Genomic DNA, 7340 nt, shown 5'->3' with positions numbered 1-7340 from the left:
GATTTTATCGATTAATCGCCCAGCCCTAGTAGACGTTTGTTTTCTTTTCTCTTTGAGTATACATGCTAGGACAACAGTTTAAAAGGGAAGAATCGTCTATAATAAGAGGAGTGGAGAAGATGAGAAATAAAAACTGAGACATCCTGATGGGTTGTAAACATTTGGAAATCAAAGCTAAAGCAAACCATGAAGTTTCAGGTTTAATGTAGCGCAGGCCTCAGAGATAAATTCATGCTAAACTGGTTCAAGGTGTGCTTGGTTCAATCTGGATTTAGTTCATTCTGGTTTCCGGTGGGTAGAATCAGTAAAATAACTGCATAATATAATAATGAAAACTCCACATTTCCCCCTTTGCTTTAGTACAAAGAAGTACAAGTACATTATCAAGACGTTTCCATTTAATGAATTATCCTATTAGAAAACATTATGAACAGCCTCTGGCCAGTTTTGGCTCCGAGCCGTATGTCTGACACTACTGATCTAAACTATTTACCTGACGGTAAAAGTTCATATTCTGGATGGGGAGTGTGTGTTGGGTTGTTCAGTATGCTCTGTACCTGTTGTATGACCTGTGCATCATGGACGGTTGTGTCGATGGAGGAGCTTTTGTACAGTGAGTTTCATAGCAGTTTTTTTTTTTTTTACCAGCGGTGTCGTCTCCCTTGTGACTGGACAGTTATGGATCAGTAATGAGCTGCGTAAAGAAGCTCAGGTTACCGCACAGACCATCTTCTACCTCACAGAGCAAATCTTTGCTGAACTGGAGCACCAGCAGAACCAGAACAGCTTGGATCGTCCCACATATGGAAGTACATCTGGGCTTCACTCTCTCCTCTGGAAGCTCCGGATTTCCCTTCTGCAGCTCAGCAGATGGGAAGCAGAGCCCCTCCCTCTCTCTTACTGTCGCTCTATGTGTCTCGCCCCATGGGGAGCAGCCTTTTGATACCCATACTGCCCCTCCGAACTACATCTCCTCCCATCACCTCGAGGCTCTCTCCTCATTGTTTCTATTGTTTCGGCTTTAAAGTGGGTTAAGAAAGACAGCAGTGTGTGACAGACGGGACAGAGGGATGAGAGGGAAGAGAGGGACGGGGGTTGTGATCAGGAGAAGCAGATAAAGCAACCTGAATGGTGTGAGGAGGTGGTGTTGGATTATATGAATCCAACACAGAGAGGTGGTGGGGGGATCAAAACCAAACTCGCTGGAGGAGGGATAAGATGAGGCAGAAGTGATGTGTTAAGAAATCAGTGGGCAGAGTAAAGTTTCCGTCATCAGATGGTTCGTACTGCTGCTGTTTTCTGCTGAACCACATTTAGAAAATATAAACATGGATCTGGTGTCCTGGTGGAGCACTGATTGTTTTTAGAAACAGTAGAAAAGCATAATTAATGTGAAAAATTTGGCTCTGACACTGTCACGATTACAGATATCCACCAAAAAACACTTTATCCTGCTTATTTATAAAGATTCTGACAGTTTTCAAATATAAAGAGATTGACATGGTCAGCAACAATACTCAGGTAGGCTGTGGTGGTTAAATCAGGCCACGCTGGTACTGAGGGGCCTAAAGTGGGCCAAGAAAATCCCCCCCCACCATTACACCAGCAACCTGAAGCGTTGATCCAAGTCCGGATGGATCCATGCTTTCATGATGTTTCCACTAAATTCTGAGCCTGAATGTGGAGCTGAAATGGAGACTCATCAGACCAGCGATGTTTCTCCATCTTCTATTGTCCAGTGTTGGTGAGTGTGTGTGAATTATATCCTCAGTTTCCTGTTCTTAGCTGACAGGAGGCACCCGGTGTGGTCTTCTGCTGCTGTAGCCCATCTGCTTCAAGGTTGAACGTGTTGTGTGTTCAGAGATGCTGTTCTGCAGACCTTGGTTAGAACCAGTGCTTATTGGACTTCCAGTTATCTTTTTATCATCTCCAACCAGTCTGCCCATTCTCCTCTGACCTCCTCTGGTCCAGACAACTGCTGCTCACTGGATATTTTCTGTTCTTCAGACCATCTCTGTAAACCCTAGAGATGGTTGTGTGTGAGAATCCCAGTAAATACTCAGACCAACAACCACGTCACGTTGCTTAAATCCTCTTTCTTCCTCATCCTGATGCTCAGTTTGAACTTTAGCAAGTCGTCTTCACCACGTTTACATGACCACATGTGTTGAGTTGCTGCCATGTGATTGGCTGGTTAGATTTTTGGGTGAACCAGTATCTGGTAAAGGTTCAGTGTGAAATAATATTTATTTTGGGTGTGTTTGATTCCACAGAGACTGGGTAAGAGGCCTGGATCAGAGCCACCTCCAGCTTTGTTCCACATGTTTCCTTGATTTTGGGGTGAGAGGTCAAACGCTTTCTAGGCCACAGTGTCAGTAGCCTGGCCATGCAGGAGCATGAGTCAGACTTTAAGACATTTCTGGGACACAAATATGTTGCATACAACCTGGTTCCCTCTGCTTTCACTGTTATTATGATGCATATGAACCCCCACCCTCCCTACCTCACACCCCACAGACCTCTGAGTCCTCATTAACTCAGTATGTTGTTGAGGCTTAATGTCTTTTTCACAACAGACATGATTTTCTGGCCTTCTTACGCTCTTTCATTTGTATAGCTGTGTGTATGAACTGTGTGCAGACCAACTGACAACCTCGGTTTTAGTCTGAAATGGTCCATCATTAAGAGTCAGTGTGATTTCTGGTCTGGTCTAGTAGTCTGCTTTGCAGCTGCTCTGCCACTGATGTGTTTTTTTTTTTTTTTAGAAAAAGGCTGTGGTGTCTTTTAGAAAAAGCACATGGTGGTTCTGCATCGGTTGAAATGAAAAGAGTTTGGACCTGGTGGAAGCTGCTCATTGGGATCATTTACAGTTCTCCGTTAGAAGGTCTGCAACAAACACCAGACATACGTACATACGGCTGCACTGCTCATTAAGAGAAATATTCCCCAACACTTGTGATACACATTCATGCACTACATGCAAACCAGTGAATGTGTGGCCATCTGTTTGCATGTAAGGCCCACAGAGCCTGTTCTGTCAGTCCAGCACACACACCAATGATTCATTCTTGATTTTTTGCCCAAGGACACCACTAACCTTCTAATTACTGGACAACCTGCTCTGCCTCCTGAGCCACAGCTGCCCCCATGTCCAAAAATGAACTTATTTATGTGTTCTGTGTGGAAACCTGGCAACACTGATCTTATTTCACCTAATTCATCTGGTGTTTGTATTAAATATGTTATCCAAGACCACAGCCTTCCCCTGACAGACATAAGAACCAAGTACTGCATGGAGACCAAACAGTTGTGATTAATAAAGGTCTTAATTCCAGCTAAAGCTTTTTGTATAATCGCTGAAGTGGCTGTTCAGCAGTGTAAAGAGGTGTTTGAGCTCGTTTGGAGTGGACTTGAAACTCTCAGCAGCTGATCTGATGACTAATCTGTTAGCATGGTCCATCAGTGGCGAGGCATCATCAGTCACAGGGGACCCAAGTGTGTGTGTGCATGTGTGTGAGTACTCTTATGAGATTTCATGTTGTCATTATCTATTCATATGTGCAGAGGGAGTGTATCAGTTCTGTGAGTGACAGACGTTGAGCCCAGCCTCAGGCAGTAAGCTGTCACAACAATCTGTCTGAATGGACTCAGGGTTACACACTTAAAATCTTCCTCTCTTCATTTCATCTCCTTCATTATGGCTTCACGGAGGCTGCGTTGAACTTTATGTATGTGGTGTTTAGATTATTTACCAGTTTTTCCTGCTAAATGGTTACTGCGGGGAAAGAAAACAGAAACAACCCTGTTAGTAATTTGTCATTCCTGGTTTATCTAATTTTAAATTTTGGTTTTCACATCTCACTTCCTGCAGGGTTCTGTATGCAGCCAGAGTAACTCACGGGGTAGCAGAGGTCTAACAGCTGGTTTTCAGAGGAGCTGCACAGATTATGTCTTAAACAACACCCTGTCTAAATGCTCCTGCTCCTCGAACATAGCTGGCATCATATATAGCAGGCTGAATTTGGAGCTACTAGTGCAACCAGTGGACATTAAAACTCCAGAAAGGACTAGCTGAGATTAGAACCAGCAACCTCCCTGCTGAGAGGAGACAGAGCTGACCACTCCGAAGACCTTCAGTGACTTTTTTTACTTGCAGAACTTTCCAGAGGTCTAAAGAGGTGATGGAGACTCTTTACAAAAACACAGACTAAAACACAAAGTTGTTTTTCTCCAGTTTCTGATGGTGCAAATAAAAAACATATCACAGAAAGAAAAACTAAAACCGCTGACAGTTTGATAGGTAATGACCTCTTTGATGGTTTCTGGGTTTTTATTTCTGCCTCTGAGAACCAAACATGATGTTTTTACATCGATTTATTAACATTCACATCTGATGACATCCTGGCTTCCCTGGATGGTTCAGCAGGTGCTAACAGTTAGCTACAGGGCTGGATCCTGGACAGATCAGAGCAAGCAGGAAGTGGTTTTCAGGTTTTATCTCCAGGCCGAACCTAGAGGAAGCAAAGGAGGAATTTGTAGATCCTGTTTCACCAAAAGTAAAATACTATTAAATGATTCTTTCATCTAATGTTCTTACAGGAACTGACAATTGGCTAAATAAATGGCAGAAATAATAGATGGAGAGGTGCGAAAGGAACAGAAAGAAAGTAAAAGATTTAAGTGGGATGGGAGGAAGAAGTTTCCCTTCTGTTCCTGTCCTTATCACCCACCAATTATCCCTTGGACCTTGTTATCTTGATGCGCTGCATTAAGCAAGTCCAGACCATCCACTACTTTAATTGGACAGTCTTTTGCTGCATGGAGGACGGACGGTCAATCATCTAAAAGGTCGTACTTCTGAGCTAAATGGATATATACAACTGTATCTGGTTGAGTGGTGATTGGGATGTTAAAAACACAGACATGAATCCAAGACAAGCTGGGGAAAGCATCCATGCAGAAAGGCTGTGGTAGTCAGCTGTAACCCTGCTGAAGTTCAGGGCCATCATGCTGAAGGTCAGTGGACCAGGAAACACAGTGGCTCTGCAATAAAAAGGGTTGACTGTGTAATAAAAGAGCAGCACTTTGCAGTGATGGATCTTTCTCCAGCGATTAAAATCTCTGAGAGGGGCAGTTTAATGAAATGTTGAAACTCTCAAAGTCCACTGAGATATTAACAGTCATAAATAAAAGAATTGGAAAAATGTTGCCTGTTTTGATGAGTCTCCATTTCAGACCATGTCCATGGATGACCAGTGTAGCATCTTCTGATGCTACATCCAGCAGGACAATGCACCATGTCACAAAGACCAGATCATCTCCACCTGCTTTCTAGAACATGACAATGAGTTCACAGAACTTCAACGGCCTCCACAGTCACTAGATCTTAATACAATAGATCAGCTTTGGGATGTTCTCATCATAGATGCAGCCAACAAACCTGCAGCAACTGTGTGATGCTGTCATTAAATATGGAGCAAAACCTCTGAGGAAGGTTTCCAACACCTTGTTGAATCTATGACACCAAGAATTAAGGCATTTCTGGAGGAAAAAGGAGGTCCAACCCAGTACTAGAAGGTCACATTTTTAAGGTTTTTGGAGCGTTATGATGACATGAATTTTGCTTCAAAGTATTAATTTACAGACATCATAACATTTTCAAAATATTTGTATTTTTTCTGAGGTTTTACATTTTTCCCACGTTCCCAGGTTTTTGGAGACATGGCTGTTAAAAAATTTTTATGGGTCCAAAACCACTGCTCTGCTCAAAGAGTCAAACAGCTCTGCAAATGCCACCCTTTTCCTTTCTGTGTGTACAACACTGTCATGATCTGTGGGTTTTGGTAATTTTGTCATGTTGTGTTCTTCTTTGTCTTAGTTCGTAATTCTTTCCTTTGTGTATTCTGTTTTTACTTTCTGCTTCCTGTCATTAGTGCGCCTGGTTTGATTTGGCTCATTCATGTCAACTGTTTCCATTTAATTCCCCATTTATACCCCTTAGTTTCATTTATTCCCTGCCAGTCTGCTGCTAGATTCTACACACTAAAAAATGTTGGGTTAAAAACAACCCAAAATGGGTTATTTTTTAACCCAACACTGGTTAAATATTGGACAGAACACATGCTGGGTTATTTTGACCCAACAAGTTGGGTTGGTTTCCCTAAACCAACAGTTGGGTTGTTCTAATAACCCAACCATAGGGTCAATTTGACTTTACTGCTGGGTTCTTTCTACCCAATCATTTGGGTTGCCAATTTCTAATCAATATAATTAAATATTATGGTCATTATATATTGATTAAATATATTGACACAAAAAATTCAATTTTTTTTTTATTAAACTTTAGAGTCCACAAAATATTTTAAGCAACAAAATTTTCTATTAAAATAGAGAACAGTGAATACTTAACACAATAAATACCACAAACTTATTAACATTAAATATTTTAAAACATTGGATATTTTCTTATAAATATCTTAAATTGTAATACACATATATCTTATCATAACACTAAGTAATTTCTATCTAAAAACAGGGGAACAGGTACTTAATCTTTTCAGAACAAAAAAACTATACTATCTAAACACAATATCTCCAGAAAAAAAGGGGTGTTTTGTCCTCCCCGAGATAACAGAGAACGCTTGGGAATACTGCGTCCCGCTGTCCAGCAGGAGGACATAGGGGCAGGATCTTGATGTTTTTGCCTGGTCCAAGTATTCAACCATGTTGATTCCGACCTATGATGAGAAATGAAAGTAGGTAAATATCTCTACAGGGACAAAGCAACAAACAACTCAAGCTCTTTCAACCCATTCCTTCACAAACTTTGATGAAACCCCTTCCACTGAAGTTACATCTCTGGCAAACTCAAGCTGGCTAATGCGGCGCGTGCTAACCGTTAAAAAACGTTTCTCACAAGCCATCGCTAACTACAAATGACCGAGAGCTAACAATCACTGCTACAGACGTTCATATTACAAATATACACGGTTACTAAAATAAACTTTATACATATGATTCATATACATGAAACAATAGTGAAAATGTAACAAACCTCGCTGTGTAAAGTAGTGTCGCTCCGGTAAGATATTCTCGGGCTTCTCCTTCCCTTCACCCAGGACTCTGGCCAAACGGCTGCAACCGGTGGGGTAACGGTACTGTTTGTCGCGCATGCGCGAACATCGACCCAACATGTTGGGTAGTCCCAAATGACCCAACACAGTATAATGGGAAATTCAACCCAACAGCTAATAACTCAACTACCAACAACAATAACCCGGCAAGTTGGGTTCTTAGATTACCCAACTTAATGAAAACAACCCAATTAAACTACCCAACAG

Source organism: Melanotaenia boesemani, chromosome 3 (genome assembly GCF_017639745.1).
Source record: "Melanotaenia boesemani isolate fMelBoe1 chromosome 3, fMelBoe1.pri, whole genome shotgun sequence".
Lineage (NCBI taxonomy): Eukaryota > Metazoa > Chordata > Actinopteri > Atheriniformes > Melanotaeniidae > Melanotaenia > Melanotaenia boesemani.
Note: the sequence above shows the minus strand (reverse complement) of the source record.